General features: G+C 34.8%; 1 protein-coding gene and 1 non-coding gene across 10 annotated transcripts in view; both read right to left on the bottom strand.

The window, feature by feature from the left end:
- STPG2 (sperm tail PG-rich repeat containing 2) overlaps positions 1-21,778 on the bottom strand; it is a 552,915-nt gene that overhangs the window by 278,428 nt on the left and 252,709 nt on the right. The gene's annotated exons all lie outside the window — the stretch shown is intronic.
- On the bottom strand, positions 15,610-15,716 carry LOC146401042 (U6 spliceosomal RNA). Its single transcript, XR_014813911.1, has one exon. It is a non-coding gene; the product is annotated as a U6 spliceosomal RNA (small nuclear RNA).

Raw genomic sequence — 21,778 nt, 5'->3', positions numbered from 1 at the left:
ATCTTCTGGATCCACTCCTCTGTCGATGGACATTTACGTTGTTTCCATGTTTTGGCTATTGTAAATAGTGTTGCAATGAACACTGGAGTACATGTGTCTTCACAAGTCATGGTTTTCTTTGGGTAGATGCCCAGGAGTGGGATTGCTGGATCAAATGGTAGTTCTATGTTTAGTTTTCTAAGGAATATCCATACTGCTTGAGGAATCTCCATACTGCTTTCCACAGTGGTTGCACCAATTTACAATCCCATCAACAGTGTACTAGGGTTCCTTTCTCTCCACACCCTCTCCAGCACTTATTGTTTGTAGACTTTTGGATGATGCCCATTCTCGCTCATGTAAGGTGGTACCTCAGAGTGGTTTTGATTTGCATCTCTCTAATAATGAATGATGTTGAACATTCTTTCATGTGTTTCTCAGCCATCTGTATGTCTTCTTTGGAGAACTGTCTGTTTAGATCTTCTGCCCATTTTTTGATAGGCTTGTTTGTTTTTTTGGTATGGAGCTGCAGAAGGTGTTTATAAAATTTGGAGATTAATCCCTTGTCAGTCAATTCACTTGCAAAGATTTTCTCCCATTCTGTGGGTTGTCTTTTTTGTATTGTTTAGGGTTTCCTTTGCTGTGCAGAAACTTTGAAGTTTGATTAGTTTACATTTGTTTATTTTTCTTTTTATTGTCAATACTCTGAGAGGTGGATCTGAGAAGATGTTGCTGTTGTTTATGTCAGAGAGTGTTTGGCCTATGTTTTCCTCTAGGAGTTTGATAGTGTCTGGTCTTATATCTAGGTCTTTAATCCATTTGGAGTTTATTTTTGTGTATGGTGTTAGGGAGTATTCTAATTTCATTCTTTTCTATGTGGCTATCCAGTTTTCCTAGCACCACTTATTGAACAAGCTGTCCTTTCTCCATTGTATATTATTGCCTCCTTTGTCATAGATGAGTTGGCTGTAGGTGCATGGGTTGAATTCTGGGCTTTCTATCCTGTTCTACTGATCTATAGTTCTGTCTTTGTGCCAGTACCATGTGGTTTTGATGATTGTTGCTTGTAGTATAGTCTGAAGTCCGGGAGCCTGATTCCCCCAGCTCCATTTTTCTTTTTCAGGATGTCTTTGGCTATTCTGGGTCTTTTGCACTTCCAAACAAACTTCCAAATATTTTGTTAAAGTTCTGTGAAAAATGTCCTTGGGAATTTGATAGGGATTGCATTGAATCTGTAGATTGCCTTAGGTAGTATAGTCATTTTGATAATATTAACTCTTCCAATCCATGAGCATGGTATATCTTTCCATCTATTGGTATCATCTCTGATTTCTTTCATCAGTGGCTTATAGTTTTCAGAGTACAGGTCTTTTGTTTCTTTAGGTAGGTTTACTCCTAGGTATTTTATTCTTTTGGATGTGATGGTAAACGGGATTGCTTCCCTAATTTCCTTTTCTGCTCATCAATAATTACCTTAAATGTTAATGGACTAAACGCCCCAATCAAAAGACATAGACTGGCTGAATGGATACAAAAAAAAGAGCCATATATATGCTGTCTTCAGGAGACCCACTTCACTTCTAGGGACACATACATATTGAAATTGAGAGGATGGAAGAAAATATTTCATGCCAACAGGGATCAAAAGAAAGCCAGAGTAGCAATACTCATATCAGACAAAATAGACTTTAAAATGAAGAATATTTTAAGGGACAAAGAAGGACATTACATAATGATCAAAGGATCAATCCAAGAAGATGATATAAAAATTTTAAATATCTACACACCCAACACAGGTTCACCACAATATAAAAGGCAACTGCTAACAACCTTAAAAGGAGAAATCGACAATAACACAATCATAGTCGGGGACTTTAACACCCCACTTACAGCAATGGACAGATCAACAAGACAGAAAATCAATAAGGAAACACGGGCTCTGAATGATGCGTTAAACCAGAAGGACTTAATAGATATTTATAGGACATTTCATCCAAAAGCAACAGAATACACATTCTTCTCAAGTGCACGTGGAACATTCTCTAAGATTGATCACATCCTGGGCTACAAATCCAACCTCGGTAACTTTAAGAAAATTGAAATCATATCAAGCCCTTTTTCTGACCACAACACTATACAACTGGAAATCAACAACAAGAAAAAAACTGCAAAAAACACAAACACGTGAAGACTCAACAACATGCTACTAAACAACCATTGGATCACTGAAGAAATCAAAGAGGAAATTAAAAAATACCTAGCAGCAAATGACAATGAAGACACGACACTCCAAAACCTATGGGATGCAGCAAAAGCTGTTCCAAGAGGAAAGTTTATAGCAACACAAGCCCACCTCAGGAAACAAGAAAAAGCTCAAATAAACAAGCTAACTTTACATCTAAAGCAGCTCGAGAGAGAAGAACAGACAAGACCTAAAGTTAGTAGAAGGAAAGAAATCATAAAGATCAGAGCAGAAATCAATGAAATAGAAACAAAGAAAACTATAGAAAAGACCAATGAAACAAAAAGCTGGTTTTTTGAAAAGATCAACAAAATTGATAAACCCCTAGCCAGACTTATCAAGCAAAAAAGAGAGAGCACTCAAATCAATAAAATTAGAAATGAAAAAGGAGAAGTAACAACGGACACCACAGAAATACAAAGGATCCTAAGAGACTACTATATGCAACTATATGCCAATAAAATGGAAAACCTAGAAGAAATGGACAAATTCTTAGCAAAGTACAATCTTCCAAGACTAAACCAAGATGAAATAGAAAAGATGAATGGACCCATCACAAGAACTGAAATTGAAACTGTGATTAAAAAACTTCCAACAAACAAAAGTCCAGGACCAGATGGCTTCACAGGCGAATTCTATCAAACATTTAGAGAAGAGCTAATACCTCTCCTTCTGAAACTATTTCAAAAAATTGCAGAGAAAGGGATACTCCCAAACTCATTCTATGAGGCCACCATCACCCTGGTACCAAAACCAGACAAAGACTCCACAAAAAAAGAAAACTACAGGCCAATTTCACTGATGAATGTCGATGCAAAAATCCTCAACAAAATCCTAGCAAACCACATCCAACAATACATTAAAAGGATTATACATCATGATCAAGTGGGATTTATCCCAGGGATGCAAGGGTTCTTCAACAGCCGCAAATCCATCAGTGTGATACACCACATTAACAAACTGAAGAATAAAAACCATATGATCCTCTCAATAGGCACGGAAAAAGCCTTTGACAAAATCCAACACCCATTTCTGATAAAAACCCTTCAGAAAGTGGGCATAACGGGAGCCTACCTCAACATGATAAAGGCCATATGTGACAAACTCACAGCGAACATCATTCTCAATGGTGAAAAGCTGAAAGAATTCCTGCTGAGATCAGGAACAAGACAAGGATGTCCTCTCTCGCCACTACTTTTCAACATAGTTCTGGAAGTCCTAGCCACAGCAATCAGAGAAGTAAAAGAAATAAAAGGAATCTAAATTGGAAAGGAAGAAGTAAAACTATCCCTATTTGCAGATGACATGATACTATACCTAGAAAATCCTAAAGACTCTACCAGAAAACTGTTAGAGCTCATCCATGAATTTGGCAAAGTCACAGGATACAAAATCAATACACAGAAATTGATGGCATTTCTATACACCAAAAATAACTTTAAGTAAAATTCCCTACATGGTCATAAGTTAAAATTTTTTCATTCACACAACATATGATGTATGTTTATTGTTGCAAGAGGAAATATTGATGATTATGCAATTTGCATTGCTGTACACAGAACAATTAGTAACAACTTCATTATTTAAATAAATAGTGAATATATTGACAGTCAATATCCCTCTTACCAAAGACTTTGTTAGCTAGATAACTTTAAGAAAAAATATAGTTAGCTAGATTTTTGTAAAATATTTGGTGTATTAGCTGCATAACATTAAATAAAATTACCCTTTCAGTATATATTTATTTCGTAGTAATTTATTTTTATTTAGGCCATATGTTTTGAAAAGTTCTATTTGGAATTCTTTTCAAATCATAAAGATAAAATAAAAACTACCAACTTTGCCATCACACAATTTAACCAAAAAGAGAACCTCCAAGAATAACATGCAACATCTATTTTGTTTGTTTTTTTACTAAAGTATATGATTTACAATGTTCATTCAATTTGCAGCATCTATTTTGAATTTTCTTCTACTAAACATAAAAAGGAATATAAAAATATGAAGAAAAAATTTAAATGTTAGAGATACAAGTGAAAATTCAGACATATTGAAAATCTATTATTCTGCTCTTTTGCTGGATTTTTAGGTCCAAGGGTCAACAAATTAAAGACAATTTTTCTGCAAGTTATTATGCGAAGTAGCACATTACTACATGAAGACCAACAATTTAAGTTGGCTTTGAGAAATATTCTGAAGGTCTATGTTTTGTCATTAATGAAACTATATCATCATCATTGCTTTAACAAAGTCAACACTTTTATTTCATATTCCTTTTTGTGAATTCTTGGTCACAAGATCACTTTTAATTTCTTTTCAGAAGCAACACATTTAACTTTCCTTTTATAAAATACAGTACAAAACTCCATGATTGAAGGAAGTAAGACTATATTTTCAACCATGCATTTACATTGTTCAAAGTAAGATTGTAGTTGATGCTAATTCTAACAATAACATTAAAATAACTATCATTTTTATAAGCATACACTGCAGCATTTAAAGTCAATTTCATAAAGAAAAATGTTCACATTCTATAGAAATATAGAACTTGAAGGGTAAAATTATTTACTGATAAGCACAGTCTTTAGTATTCCTGCCATTTCACTCACATTGATCAAAAAGCAATAAAGTGAATTTTATTATTTTATCACTCAACATAGTTAAATTCAGAAAGTAAAACATCCTTTATATGTATATCATTCATACTGCAACACTCAAAAAGGTAAGGTATATATTTTATTACCAAGAAATATATTTTATTTACCAAGATTGTTAAATTTATGACTTTTGTAACATCGATAAATATTAAAAGAAAAAATTCATATTTCATGGATATTTTCAGTGCTATGTTGTTTTAAAGAAATAACAGCTATGTTTGCAAAAACTCACACTTTACTCTAAAATTGATATATTCATATTTTTCTTTGAAAATTTCAATGAGAGAACCAAAAAAAATCTTTAGTTAAATTTTATAAATATGTATTAAATACTAACCACTGCAAGTTAATGCAGGAAATTCAATAAAGAATAATATAGAATAATAACCTACCTTCAAAATTTCTCACAACCAATTCAGAAAAGAAAGGCACAAATAATACTAAAAATAATGCCAAGAAAACTACAATAAATGCCACAATGGAGCTGCAGTGATCATATCCTTCCCCTTTTAAGAAATTTAATTTATTCATAAAATTTTCTTTCAAAATGTGCATTTACTCTTGTAGCACTCTTTAGCAGTCCTCAAGATGTTTATTTCATTAAGAATTACACATTAATTATAACCTCCTCTTGAAGTAAACTTCTACTATACTCTTATCATTTTGAGATCTTTCTACCCTTTTGAATTTTTTTTTCTTTTTTTTAGGGCTGCATCTGCAGCATATGGAGGCTCCCAGGCTAAGCATCAAATCAGAGCTGTAGCTACCAGCCTACACCACAGCCACAGCAATGCAGGATCTGAGCCATGTCTGTGACCTACACCACAGCTTATGGCAATGCCAGATCCTTAACCCACTGAGCAAAGCCAGTTACTGAACCAGCGTTCTCATGGATACTAGTCGGATTTGTTTCTGCTGCACCACAATGGGAACTCTCCCTTTTGGGGTTTTAAAGTAAATTTGGCATAAAACCTTTTTTTACAGCCAGTGGGGTACAGGATCTTCCTACCATCTATAAATTCTAGGACTTATTTCCTTATGACTTTCTCTGTTTTTATGGACCAGTGAACCATTTAATTTTCCTCATACTCACCGCGCCTCTTCAAACCAAACCAACACATACACATTTTCAATAGAACTCAATTATACCATTTTCTGGCTTCCAAAAAAAATCACTCACATCAATCACATTATGATGTATTTTTGCTGAAAATAATTAGGTTCATAAGGATGGGTAGGATTCCAATCAGGGTGTCTGCTCTTGTCCATTATTTTACTCTTCCCCTCAACTTACTCTTGGAGTTACTCTGCTCACCCTAACAGACCTAACAGAATTTATTAATTCAACTGTACATAACCAAAAACCCAAGAAAGAAATGAGTTTTATCTTTTTCTCACAAAAAGTAGAAGAGAAATTAGCAATCTATAATGAGACTATGGGCTCAGCACTAGTGAGGAACCCAGCTCCTTTCCATCTTCCCCTCCCAGTATACAAGGAACATAGCTTTTAACCGCAAAGTCACATGGTACACCAGGGAAGAAAAAGGCTACTAGAGCCCTGGGAGGGGGGAGCATAGGGGGAGAGGAAGCTGAAGGGCAAAGAACATCTGCCTGTCTCCCCTTTAAGCATTCTTCTCGCATGTCCCACACAATGAGGTCCATTGGTTACATGTTAACTAGAAAGGACTTATATAAAAGGCTTATAGTCTTTTATCTGGATACATTACTGCTCTGAATAAATTCAGATTCTAAGGAATACTGAAACATAACTAGTCCAGCCTCTATATATATATATATATATATATATATATATATATATATATCATCATCATCTTATAATAGAAAGGGTTGGTAAGTAGAAAAGAATATAGAGCATGTGACAGAGAAAAAAATGGAAGAATTATTGTGGCCAACAACAACAAAGAAAGATGAAGTAAATATGGTCCTTGGGGAAGAGCACTTCAATGTAAAAATACCTGACTGAGGGATAAAGGTGAAGAGGAGAGGATGAAACAAAAGGCAATCATTTATTTCTTTTCTCTCTATACATCAAGAACCACTCTAGGTTATAGAGTATGTACTGGCCAACAAGAAAGATACAATTTCTGCCTTCACAGTTCTAGTAAATACTATGAAAACAATAAAATCACAGTGACCTTAAATAGTTGGTTGGAAGACAAGACACAGAATAAAATGAATTCTCAAGGTCTCACTAAAATTTTAGGGGAGGAAGAGTTTTTTCAATTTCTGCTGTACAGCAAAGTGACCCAGTCATATACATATATGTATATTCTTTTTCTCACATTATCGTCCATCATGTTCCATCACAGGTGACTAGACAGAGTTCCCTGGGCTATACAGCAGGATCTCATTGCTTATCCACTCCAAATGCAATAGTTTGCATCTACTGACCCCAGTCCATCCCACTCCTACCCCTTCCCCTTGGCAACCACAAGCTGTTCTCCATGTCCATGAGTTTGTTTAGGGAAGGAAGAGTCTTTAAAATTGCTACCGAGCACAGTATGGTAAAGGAATCAGAAAATTTTAAAAGCATTAAAGCCATTAATATCTGCTATATTGACAAAAATTACATAGATCAACCAAACATAGAAAGCCTATCTCTGAAATATCTCCAAATACAAACAATATTCTTGATTATTGTTGTTTTTATTTTGCAGAGTAGTGGGGTTTGGAGAGGCAACACTGAGACTAAAACAGCACTGGAGTATAAGCCAAAATGTTTAGAATTTTGTGCTATTTCTTCCACCGATTAAGTTTAGGAATAATAAAATAGTAAAGTCAATCTGCACTACCTACATCATAAATTTATTCTAAGAATCAAAAGTTTTTTTTTTCCCCAGCACTTCGAAAACTATTAAATACTATACAAAAATAAGGTTAAATCATTAACACTTAATTATTATCACTACGTATGAGCTCAGTAAATAAAGGTTAGAGGATTACCACAATGCACTTTATACTAGAAAACTGATCAAGGAATAACTCCCCAAAAACACATAAAGAGATGTTCCCATTTAGTCATGGAGTAAATGCTGTCAACTCTTCAGTTTATAGCTAAGTTGTAAAAACAACTACCTATATAGGTTTATCAGCTTGTCACCATCAAATTTTAGCCAAAATTATACCATAAAATAGTCTCTGGTACATCAAACGGAAAGGTCCTTTTCAGCTCTTACTAAAAAGTGGAGCCAAAAGTAAATTTAATTATATCTCCTAAGCAGCAAAAATTGAATCAAAAATATTCCAACTCCTATCAAAGATCTCCCAGATAGACTTTGTTTTGCGAATAAAGCATTGCAGTTTCTTGGTCCCACACAAGATGTTTCCAGCCACATTGCTAAACCAGGTGCTGTTAGCTCTAGGGGACCAGAGAAAAGATTGCAAGATGAGTAAGTTTTTAGTTTCTTTCTTTCTGTTATAGAGCTATTCATTGTTTGGTTTTATACTCAAATATAAAAAGTATAATAAACCTTTTTGTTGAATAAAAAGATGTAATCAGTTAACTTGTGTACTCTATGTTTCATTATCTTAGATTAAATACTACCTGCCCTAATACTTGCATTAACTAGGATAAAAATTATTATTAAGTTGTTATTCATAGTGGATTAACCATCCTCCTTTTTTTCTCATATTATGCCTCTAGTAGATTATCAACCTGAAGTGTCAAATTACTATCTATTAATTTACTGCTTTTAGGATTTATCACAAGATGAGGTTTTGTTTTTTTGTTTTTGGTTTTTTGGTTTTTGGTTTTTTTTTTTGTTTTTTTTGTTTTTTTGCCTTTTTGTGTTTTCTAGGGCCACACCCGCAGCATGTGGAGGTTCCCAGCCTAGGTGTCTAATCAGAGCTGTAGCTGCCAGCCTATGCCAGAGCCACAGCAACGCAGGATCCGAGCCACATCTGCAACCTACACCATAGCTCATGGCAATGGCAGATCCTTAACCCACCGAACAAGACCAGGGATCGAACTTGTAACCTCATGATTCCTAGTCAGATTCATTAACCACTGAGCCATAACGGGAACTCCAAGATGAGAATTATATGATCTATGACCTAGTCCTTATTCGTAAAATTAAAATATAATTGCATAAAATTAGGACTAACATGATAGAAGAGCTCCATAATTTAGGTAATTTTCTGTGTGTCAGAAATTCTATTTTTGCTAAAGGACTGTGCTGCTTTTTTTAACCAAATTTCCTTGATTCATTTTTAAATCACCTCTGCTAATTATCTACAATAATAACATTTCACTACTAAAGATTTAAACAATGATGTTCATCTTACTATAATGATACTGCTATATTGAATATAGGGAAAAAATCACTAGAGAAATTAAGAAACCAAGATATGTTGCCAATAAAATTTTCAGTTGTCATCTCTACAAATATAACTACAGATGGTTTGAGTGTAGTCCCATACTGAATCAGTAAGAATATAGCAGAATATTGACTCTGGAATTTCTTCTTGCCTATTATTCAAGAAAAACATGTTATTATATTATATTATATTATAAAGAAAAACACTGAAAAATAACATAGGAAACAATAATTTTTCTCATTCAAATAATTAGGACTTATAATCGACTGGCAATGATTTATGAAAATTCTACATTGTGTTACCAAATAATCTATGAGTGAATCCTTATTATTTGCCTTATGGATATACTTAACTATATTTCCTTAAATTAAAAAAGTTGAATGATTATATATCCTGTTATATTGTTTATATTTTAGGTGTTGAGAAAGACAAGGAAATCTATCTACCCATCTATCTATCTATGTAGCTATAACATTTTCCACCACATGAGCTCCCATTGTGGCTCAGCAGGTTAAGGACCCAACATAGTATCCATGAGGATGCAGGTTCAATCCCTGTCCCTGCTCAGTGGGTTAAGGATCACGCATTACTGCAAGCTCCAGCGCAGTTCGCAAATGCAGCTCAGATCCCGCATTGGTGTGGTTGTGGCATAGGCCTCAGCTGCAGCTCTGATTCAACCCCTAGCCCAGGAATTTCCATATGCTGTACGTGCAGTCATAAGAAGAAGAAATATATATATCCTCCGTAAAGTCTGTAGCTGGGGAGAAAGACCATTAGATTAAACATAGGGAAACCTAGATTTCAGTCTTGGCTCTTTTCTCACAGGCTATATATGGTTTGAAATCCCTTAACCCTTGGGCTCTTGAATTCCTCATTTATAAGTGAAGACTGGATCAGATGATATGTTCCATCTTCTCTACCTTTGGGAATCTACAGTTGCACAACATATAATTTAAAGATGTGCTCAAACCTTTATCCTGCATAGATGAAATTCACAAGAGTCGTCTTTCTTTTTCTTTCGCTTTGATCAAAGATAACTAAAACTGATAAAAGCAATTTGTTCAATTCTTTATGATGACAAGGCATTCCATCAATTCTGACCTGGATATAAATCAAACACAACTTCTGATTTAACAGTTTGCAGTTACATCCTTAATTACCATAAAGAGCTCATGAAGGAGAATTTTCTAAAAGCTTATTCCACACCTTCCCTATTTGTAACTTTAATCCTAATAATATAGAAGGGCCATAGGAATACCGTCCTATAATATAAACTAATTGCGCAAATATTTTGAATAGTGCAGGTGAAGGAATGCATACAGTCAACTTTTTATCATTAGTTCATTAGAAGACTTTTGCCAAATACAGATGAATGACTTTCTTCCCCTAGATGCTTATAGTTGAACTCTGTACCACAGAAAATAACCGAGAGCTCAATGATGATATTTACAATATTAATCTCAATAAATAGCAGAGTGAGATACACAAGACGGGGAAATTATGCTCTTTATTATATCATTTCATGCCATCAGAAGAACTACTAAAATGTAAGATAACATTATGATGGAGACTAATACATTATTTTTCAAAACCATAAGTAGCATTGCTAAACAACAAAGGGGAAACGGATGAGAAGTCTTATGTGACTTAGATCTATAAATTCTGACAAAATTTATTCTAATTTAATTTTCTGTTTTGCTTCAAAAGGACAATCATCTATAAAAATGTTTTTAATGAACTCTGCCTGAGATGCTTTTGAACTATCTGATCAAAGATAAAAGAGTATTTTTCATGTGAAAAGAGACATCGCATAGTTCTTATTTGCTACAACTTGCCTAGAGAATCAAAATGCCTATCTTTTAAAATATACGCAGCATGATTTTACTAGTATTTAAAGTAGATTATAATTGTTGCGCTAAATCATATGATATTTTTCCGGAAATTTTAAAAAATCAATGTCAATTAGATGAAAACAAAGCTTGGCATACGTTTAAAAATTGTACAGTAGAAAATTGACAGAACACTGTAAACCAGCTATAATGGAAAAAAATAAAATAAAAATAAATTCTACATCCAGGGGAGTTCCCATCGTGGCACAGAGGAAACAAATCTGGCAACATCCATGAGGATGCAGGTTTGATCCCTGGTCTTGCTCAGTGGGTTAGGGATCCAGTGTTTCTATGAGCTGTGGTGTAGGTCGCAGATGTGGCTCGGATCTGGTGTTGCTGTGGCTGTGGTGTAGGCCAGCAGCTACAGCTCCAATTCCACCCCTTGCCTGGAAAACTCCATATGCCGTGGGTGTAGCCCTACAAAGACAAAAAAGAAAAAAAAAAAAAAAAGAAAAAGAAAAAATGTTCATCCAGAGATACATGGTACCCTAAACAGAATTGTGAAAGGCAATTTCAAGCCACTTGCTTAATATAATATAAAAACGTAATAATCAGAGCATCATGTGATAGTCTATTTCTATGACAGGGTTCCTCCGTAAAGTGTACTACCACAGATTACACCTACCACCATGAAGAGTGATTTTGACCCATCGTATAAGTTATTCCAAGCATTTTACATTTCAAGTTATACTATATTTGTAATAAATACAATTTTATATAGGTTTGTGTTCATTCACATTAATAACTGGAATAAGAAAATGGATCTCTTTTGAAAAGTTTGTGTTCAGATGTTTTAGTGGTTATGACAGAAAGATAAATGTGAAGAAGAAAATGGCAGAAAGGTTAAGGCAAAATAAGTGTATCAGGGAATTCCCTTTGTGGTGCAGTGAGTTAAAAATTTAGCTGCTGCAGCTTGGGTTGCTGTGGAGACTGGTTCTGTCCTGTCTGGGCAGTGGGTTAAAGAACTGGGGATGCTGCAGCTGTGGTTCCAATTCAGTCCCTGGCCTGGGAACTTGAAGGTGCCATGGCTATGAAATTTTTTAAAGAATAAAAAAAATTTTTGTGTATCAGGGTTAATTAAATACACACACACACACACAAAACGAAAACAACAAAATCTCTTTCCCCATCTGGCACCAGACTTTTCTTGGGAAGAGTAATGCTTTAGGTTAGAAAAATACCTAGATTAGCTGCTTACAGTTAGGAAAATTCAACAAGCATAATCATTATAAACACTGTAAAACAAACACACAGCATTGATCAATTTGATATTTTTTTTAGGATATTTGTCTGTGTTCTTGAAGGCTATTTATTTGCAGTTTTCTTACAGTGGAATACATCTGCATGCCTTTGTTTTCTACAATATTCTGGACATCATTAAAAATAAATAATATCCCTATCCTTTCCATTTTCTAGAAAAGTTACTATAAGATTTTTTGTTCCTTAAATGTTTGTGCCTGATATTTTTCTTTTCAGAAGGTTTTTTCTTTAGGAATTCAATTTCTATAGTAAATATAGAACTGAACTAATCGGTTTTCTATTTCTTCTTGAGACAGTTTTATGTCTTTTAGGAAATTTGCCTATTTTATGGAGTTCCCATCGTGGCTCAGTGGTTAATGAATCCAACTAGAAACCATGAGGTTGTGGGTTCGATTCCCCGGCCTTGCTCAGTGGATTAAGGCTCTGGCATTGCCATGAGCTGTGGTGTAGGTCGCAGATGTGGCTCGGATCCCGAGTTGCTGTGGCTGTGGCGTAGGCTGGCGGCTACAGCTCCGATTCAACCCCTAGCCTGGGAACCGCCATATGCCGCAGAAGCAGACCTAGAAATGGCAAAAGACAAAAAAAAAAAAAAAAAAAAAGAAATTTGTCTATTTTATATAAGTTGTCAAATTCTTTGTCATAAAGTTTTTCACAATATTTATATTATCCTATTAATGTGTGAAAAATATGTTGATGTCCAATTTTTAATTTCTGATGTTACATAGTATTTTTTATTAATTTAGACTTATTATTGCTAGTATATAAAAATATGTCCAAATTTTTTTATATTGAACTTTTTTGCATTTTATTTTTTTACTTTGCTTATGTATGCTGTTTTAATTGAATTATAGTTGATTTACAATGTTTAACAGGCATGGCAAAGTGATTCAGTTATACATATATTATATGATTCTTTTCTATTATAGGTTATTAAAAGATATTAAATGTAGTTCCCTGTACTATATAGTCATGCTTAGGTTTTGTTACGTATCTTTTTAATCTGGATTGTCTCTTTATCTTGATGAGGCTATATAAAGGCTTATCAATCTTGTTAACTTTTAAAAATAATTTATTTTTTTGGAGTTCCCATTGTGGTGCAGTGGTTAACAAATCCAACTAGGAACCATGAGGTTGCAAGTTCGATCCCTGGCCTTGCTCAGGGGCTAAGGATCCAGCATTGCTGTGAGTTGTGGTGTAGGTTGCAAATGCGGCTCAGATCTGGTCTTGCTGTGGCTGTGCGTAGGCCGGCAGCAACAGCTCCAATTAGATCCCTAGCCTGGGAACCTCCATATGCCGTGGGAGCAGCCCTAGAAAAGGCAAAAAGTCAATAAATAAATAAATAAATAATTGATTTTTTTGTTTCATTATTCATTGTTTCTTGTTTCATTGAATTTGAAACTTTTTTCTCTTCTAATATAAATATTAAAAAAAGCTGATTCCAGTATGATGCATAGGAAAAAAATCACTGGTTTTGTAGTCAGGATAGAGCTTGGCTCTAATCCTAACACCACTAGTTACTAGCTATGCTACTATTTTCTTAGTTATGTCATTAAAAAATGGATACATAAGAGGTAAGAGGTATGTCTAGATTCCTATCTATTTTGATTATGAAATTCAAATAAAACTTAACATCTAAAACTAAAATATTCATGTATCAATTATCTTAATACCTATGCTAATTAAATAAAATGAAAAGGATATAACTCATACATCATTCATAATATATAGGTGGTTCATCAACTAAAACATAAAAATTTCCAAAGCTTCACAGAGACTAAGTCAGGTTTTTGACCCACCGAGTCACAATGGGAACTCCTAAAATATCTAGTTTATACAAGATTCTTAAAATGGAAGACAAAAAATAAAGAGATCCACTTTTGTTTTCTTATCCTTAACTCCCACAGCTTCCTGACTAGATGTGCAAAATGTCCTGCAGAAACGGGCCTGGGACAGATAACTACAAAAATCCACAAAGAGGACTGATTACTGGAGGTCCTCAGAGATGCAGGTTTCATTTGGACGTAGAACAATTGTAAATAGCTTTTAGATGAAATAAACTTCTCCCTCTGACACCCCTAACAGATAGTTGGACATAACTGGGATCACATAGGATGTTTTTGACCTAAATTTTGGAGACTATGACTGCATTTTTATCTGTACAGCACAGAAATTAAAGTGACAAAGTAAACTAAGACATAGTGGAACTGAGATTCTTAGTGAAGGAAAGCTTCCAATTTTACTTTTTAACATATACTTCTAAATACACTCTAAGCTGTTATGTGATGCTCCACACTGCTTGAGGCTATTATATTTCATTTGGATTCAAATACCACTAACTCATCCACAGGATGATATTCAAAAAGTGCTGGATTTCAAAAAGTGATGATTTATATGACATTCCCCCGACTCCGGCCCAGTCTCATTGTGACTCAATTGATTCTATCTGGAAAAAGTTTAGAGAAAGCAGAAGTAAGATCTGTTGTGATCAAGGAACTGAATTTTCATCTACAAAGGAACCAAACTTGAAAGGAATTTAGCTGGTGATTTGGGGCTCATTAACACCAGACTTTAATCAAATGTGCTATAATTATTAAGCAGCTAGATTTCCCCAGGCTCATTGCTGCAGAAATTGTATTATCTAACTGTTTTGCTTCACTGAGGTATAATTAACAAATAAAAATTATATATATATATTTAAGATGTAAAACATGATAGTTTGATATATGTATATACTGTGAAATTACCACAATCAAGCTAATTAACGCATTTATCACCTCACACAGTTATTTTTTTCTGAGAACATTTAAGATTTACTCTCAGCAAATTTCAAGTATACGATTCAATATTATTAAATATAGTCACCATGCTGTTTGTTAGATCCCCCAAACTTACACATCTTATAACTGAAAATTTATATGCTTTGACCAGCCTCTTCCCTTTTGGCCTACCCCCCGCCCCCAACAAACAACATTCTACAGTCTGGTTCTATGAGTTCAACTTTTTAAGATTCCATATATAAGTGATATCATATAGTACATGTGTCTCGCCATCTGGCTGATTTCACTTTACCATAACATCCTCAAGTTTCATCATATTGTTACAAATGTCAGAATTTCCTTCTCTATAAGATTTTTTAAAAAAATTATACTTGATTTGCAATGTTTTGCCAATTTCTGCTATAGAGCAAAGGGACTCAGTCATACATATATACATATTTTTTAATATTGTTTTCCGTCATGGTCTATAAAATATAGAATGCTTCACAAATTTTTATGTGATTCTTGCACAAGGGTCATGCTAATCTTCTCTGCATTGTTTCAATTTGAGTATATGTGCTGCCAAAATGAGCACAGAATTTCCTTTTTTATGGCTGAATAATAGTCCATTATATTTATTTATAGCATATTTTCTTTATCCAGTCATCTGTCAATGGACACTTAGGTTATATCCATATATCAGCTACTGTGAATAATTCTTCAATGAACATGAAGGTATAAATATCTCTTTAAGATACTAATTTCATTTCCTTTGGATATATATAGCTAGTAGTAGGATTACTAGATAGTATTGCAGTTCTATTTTTAATTTTTTGAGAAACTTCCATACTGTTTTTCAACAATAGTGATACCAATTTGTTCCCACCAACAGTGTGTAAAGGCTCCCATTTTTCCAAACATTCCCCAACATTTATTATCACTTCTCCTTTTGATAAAGGCCATTCTAATAGGCATGAGGTGGTATCTCACTGTAGTTTTGATTTGCATTTCCTGAGAATTAGTGATATTCAGCCTCTTTTCAGGTATCCATTGGCCAGTTGTATATCTTCTTTTGATAAAGCCTATTCAGGTCCTTCTCACACTTTCAGTGTTTTTGCTACTGAACTACAGGAATTCCTCATACATTCTGGATACTAACCATTATCAGATACATGGTCGCAAGTATTTTTTTTTTTCCATTCCATAGGTTGCCTTTTCATTTTGTTGACTGTTTCTTTTGCTGTGCCATTTTAGTTTGCGGTAAATCCACTTGTTTATTTGCACTTTTATTGCCTGAGCTTTTGGTGGCATATTCAAAGAATTATTACCAAGACCAATGTAATAAATCTTTTCCTCTGTGGTTTCTTGTAGGATTTTAGAGTTTCAGGTATTTTTTCAAGTTTTTAATCCATTTCGAGTTATAATTTTTGTCTTTTTTGTTGTTGTTGTTGTTGTTGTTGTTGCTATTTCTTGGGCCGCTTCCGTGGCATATGGAGGTTCCCAGGCTAGGGGTTGAATCGGACCTGTAGCCACCGGCCTACGCCAGAGCCACAGCAACGCGGGATCTGAGCCGCGTCTGCAACCTACACCACAGCTCACGGCAACGCCAGATCGTTAACCCACTGAGCAAGGCCAGGGACCGAACCCGCAACCTCATGGTTCCTAGTCAGATTCGTTAACCACTGCGCCACGACGGGAACTCCTGAGTTATAATTTTTGTATATGGTTTAAGACATTGGTCCAGTTTCATTCTTTTGCATCTAGTTCACCAATACCATTTATTAAAAAGACAATCTTTTCCCCACTGTGTGTTCTTGGAATCCTTATCATAGATTAGTTACCAAGGTATTTGTGGTTTACTTACGGGCTCTCTATTCTGTCCCATTGGTACATGTGTCTGTTTTTACGCCAAAACCATATTATTTTTATTACTATAGCTTTGTTTCTTTGTTCGTTTTTTTGTCTTTTTGCCATTTCTTGGGCCGCTCCCGCAGCATATGGAGGTTCCTAGGCTAGGGGTTTAATTGGAGCTGTAAGCACCGGCCTACGCCAGAACCACAGCAAAGCGGGATCCGAGCTGTGTCTGCAACCTACACCACAGCTCAGGACAATGCCAGATCCTTAACCCACTAAGCAAGGGCAGGAACCAAACCCGCAACATCATGGTTCCTAGTCGGATTCGTTAACCAGTCATCCACGACGGGAACTCCAACTTTGCAATGTCATTTGAAAGGAGGAGGTATAATGCCTCAGTTTTGTTCCCTCTCAAGGTCACTTTGGATGTTTAGGGTTTTGGGGGGCTCCATACAAATTTTAGAACTGTTTTTTTTTTTTTCTTTCTTTCTTTCTTTTTTATGGCCACAGCTGCACCATGTGGAAGTTCCCAGGCTGGGGGTCAAATAGGACCTGCAGCTACAGGCCTACACCACAGCCATGGCAACACAGAATCCAAGCCACATCTGTGAGTTATGCTTTGGCCTGTGGCAACATCAGGTATGTAACCCACTGAATGAGGCCAGGGATCAAAGCCACATCCTCGCAGAGACTATGTTGGGTTCTTAACCCACTGAGCCATAATGGGAAATTTTAGAATTTCCAAAATTTTAGAATCGTTATCTTGTTTCTGTAAAAATGCCGTTGAAACATTGATGGGAACTTCATTGATTAGAGATTGCTTTGGGTGGTATGGACATTTTCACAATATTAACTCTTCTGACCCAAGAATACATGATATCTTTCCACTTATTTGTGTCTTTGATTTCTTTCATTAATGTCTTATAGTTTTCAATGTACAGATTTTTCACCTCCTTGATAAATTTCTAAGTATTCTATTATTTATGATGCTAATGTAAATGAGATTATTTTATTTCTTTTTTAAATAGTTATTTATTTTTTGGTTTTGGGGGTTTTTTTTGCCTTTTTTTTTTTTTTTTGTAGGGCCACGCCTGTAGCATATGGAAGTTCCTAGGCTAGGGGTCGAATCAGAGCTATAGCTCTTGGCCTATGCCACAGCCATAGCAACACAACCATAGCAACACAGGATATGCATCTACGACCTATATCACAGCAATGCTGAATCCTTAACCCACTGAGCCAGGCCAGGGATTGAACCCATATCCTCATGGACACTAGTTGGGTTCTTTTTCACTGAGCCACAGTGGGAACTCCATTTATTATTTTTTATTTTTATTTATTGTTTTTGCTTTGTCTTGTCTTTTTTAGGGCCACACCCATGGTTTATAGAGGTTCCCAGGCTAGTGGCTGAATCAGAGCTGCAGCTGCTGGTCTATGCCACAGTAACAGCAACTCCAGATCCAAGCTCCATCTGCAGCCTACACACAGCAATGCATTATCTCTAATTCACTGAGGGAGGTCAGGGATCAAACCTGAGTTCTCATGGATATTAGTCAGATTAATTTCCACTGAGCCATGATAGGAACCCTTGGAACGCCAATTTTTTAAATAGTTTTTATGGGCTTACAAATTTACCGCATATCCTAGACTGTGTACCTTCTCCCACCATAGTTATTACTTTACGAAAGGAAGGAAAAGTTGCAATAAATATAGAGTATAATAAATGTAAAAATATATAAAGGGATGTAGGGATAAAATTCAGAAAGAACAATTAAAATATTAATCCCTATCTTTTCAAATGATTTTATATGATGAGATTTTTGCCCTTTTCAGAGGTCTCTTATTTTAGAATAAAAAAATGTTGCCAATTGTATTAGTTTTCTATTGTTGAAGTAAGAAATTACCACAAGTTTTGTGGCTTAAAAATAACACAAATTTATTATCCCAAAGTTTTTTAGGTTAAGAAGCCTGGGGGGCTGGGCTTGATTCTCTGTCTATCTTACAAGGCCAAAATGAAAGTGTCTGCAGGGTTATGGCCCTTTATGGAAGTTCTAGAAGAGAATCTGTCTAAAGAAACATTCAGATGTGCCAAAATTTAGTTGTACACAGATATGAGTCTCCATTTCCTTGCCAGCTGGTGTCTGGGGGTCATTCTCAGCTCCTTGAGGCCATTTGCTTTTAAGGCCCCCCTCCTCCATCTCCATCATCCACAAGAGACAGTAGAATTCTCACATTTTAACTCTTATTTCTAATGCATCTTTAACTGACTTTTCTGCCTTCCTCTACTAATTTTAAGGTTCCATGTGATTATATTGAGCCAACTCAAATAACATACGATAATCTTGCTAATTTAAGGTGACCTGAATAGCAATCTTTAATCACCTTTGTAAAATTTCTTTGCCAGGTAATATCAACCAGCCATGAGTGCTAATCAAAAAAACACTTTAGACAAATGAAAATAAAAAACAACAAATGAAAATCTATGGGATGCAGCAAAAGCAATTCTAACAGGGAAGGTTATAACAATACAAACTTACCTCAAGAACCACAACATCTCAAATAAACTACTTAACCCTATACCTAAAGGAGCTAGAAAAAGAGCAACAAACAAAACCCAAAGTTAGTAGAAGGAAAGGAATCATAATGATCAGAGTAAAAATAAATAAAATAGAGGCTAAAACTCAATTAAAAAATCAATAAAACTAAAACCTATTTATTTCAAAAGACAAAAACGTAATAAACCTTTAACCAGATTCACCAAGAAAAAAAAGATCAAAATCAATAAAATCAAAAATCAAAAAGAACTTGAAACTGACACCATAGAAATACAAAGGATCATAAGAGACTATTATGAATAAAAATATGCCAATAAAATGGACAACCTAGAAGAAAACTGACTAATACCTAGAAATACAACATCTCCCAAGACTAAACCAGGAAGAAACATAAAATATTAACAGACCAATTACCAGTAAAGAAATTGAATCAGTAACAAAAAATTCCCAACAAACAAAAGTTCAGGACCATATGGCTTCACAGGTAAATTCTACCGAATATTTATAGAAGAGTTGTTCTCAAACTAGTCCAAAAAATTGCAGAGGAAGGAACACTTACAAATTCATTCTATGAGGCCACCTTCACCCTGATACCAAAAGCAATTACCCAAAAAAACCCCAAATTTTAGAACATTATCTCTGATAAGCATAGATGCAAAAAATCCTCAACAAAACACTAGCAAATTGAATCCAACAATACATTAAAAAGATCATACAACATAATCAAGTGGGATTTATCCCAGGGATGCAAGGATTTCTCAATATCCATAAATCAAACAATGTGATAGTCCACATTAACAAACTGAGGGATAAAAACTACATGATCCTCTCAACAAATGCAGAAAAAGCTTTTGATAAATTTCAACATCCATTTATGATAAAAATTCACCAGAAAGTGAGCATGGAGGGAACATACCTCAACATAATAAAGGCCATTTATGACAAACCCACAGCTAACATCACACTCAATGGTGAAACACTGAAAGCGTTTCCTCTAATATCATGAATATGATTAGGATGTCCATTCTCACCAATTTTGTTCAACATAGTTTTGGAAGTCCTAGCCACAGCAATTGAAGAAGAAAAAGAAATAAAAGGAATCCAAATTAGAAAGGAAGAAGTAAAATTGTCACTGTTTTCAGATGACATCTTACTATACATAGAAAGTCCTAAAGATGCCACCAGAAAACTATTAAAACCCATTAATAACTTTGGTAAAGTTGCAAGATACAAAATTAATACACAGAAATCTGTTGCATTTCTATACACTACCAGAAAGAGAAATTAAGAAAATGTTCCCATTTACAATCACATCAAAAATAATAAAATATCTGGGAATAAACCTACCTAAAAAGTAAAATAACTATACTCAGAAAATATTAGATGCTAACAAAAGAAACAGAAGATGACAAAAATAAATGGAAAGATATATTGTGTTCATGGATTGGAAGAATTGATATTATTAAAATGGCCATATTCCACCTGGCAATCTACAGATTCAATGCAATCCCTATCAAAATAACAAGGGCATTTTTCACGGAACTAGGAAAAGTAATTTTAAAATTTGTATGGAAACACAAATGACCCTGAAGATCAAAACATTCTTGAGAAAGCAGAATAAAGCTGAAAAATCACACTCCCAGACTTCATACTATACTACAAAGCTACAATAGTCAAAACAGTAGGGTCCTGACACTAAAACAGACGCATAGGTCAATGGAACAGAATAGAGAGCCCAGAAATAAATCCGTAAACTTATGGCCAATTAATCTACAACAAAGGAGGAAAGAGTATATAATTGAGAAAAGACAGTCTCTTCAAATAAGTGGTACTGAGAAAACTGGACAGCTACATGAAAAAGAATGAAACTAAAATATTTTCTAACACCACATACAAAATAAAATCAAAATATATTAAAGATTTAAATGTAAGACTTGAATCCATAAAATTCCTAGAAGAAAATATAGGCAGGACACTCTTTGATGATATTTTTCGGATCTGTCTCTTAAGGTAAAGAAAGCAAAGCAAAAATAAACAAATGGGATCTAAGCAAACTTACAATCTTTCACAGAGCAAGGGAAGCCATTGACAAAACAAAAAGACTACCAGAGTTTCTGTCATGGCACAGCAGAAATGAATCTGACTAGCATACATGAGGACACAGGTTCAATCCCTGGCCTTGCTCAGTGCATTAAGAATCCAGCACCACCATGAGCTGTGGTGTAGGCTGCAGACACAGCTTGCATCC

Source organism: Sus scrofa, chromosome 8, assembly GCF_054392235.1.
Source record: "Sus scrofa isolate SSC_HxYL_T2T_F1_AM1 chromosome 8, Sscrofa_HxYL_maternal_Yorkshire_Landrace_v2.0, whole genome shotgun sequence".
Taxonomy (NCBI): domain Eukaryota; kingdom Metazoa; phylum Chordata; class Mammalia; order Artiodactyla; family Suidae; genus Sus; species Sus scrofa.
Note: the sequence above shows the minus strand (reverse complement) of the source record. Positions and strands in the feature narration are given on the sequence as shown.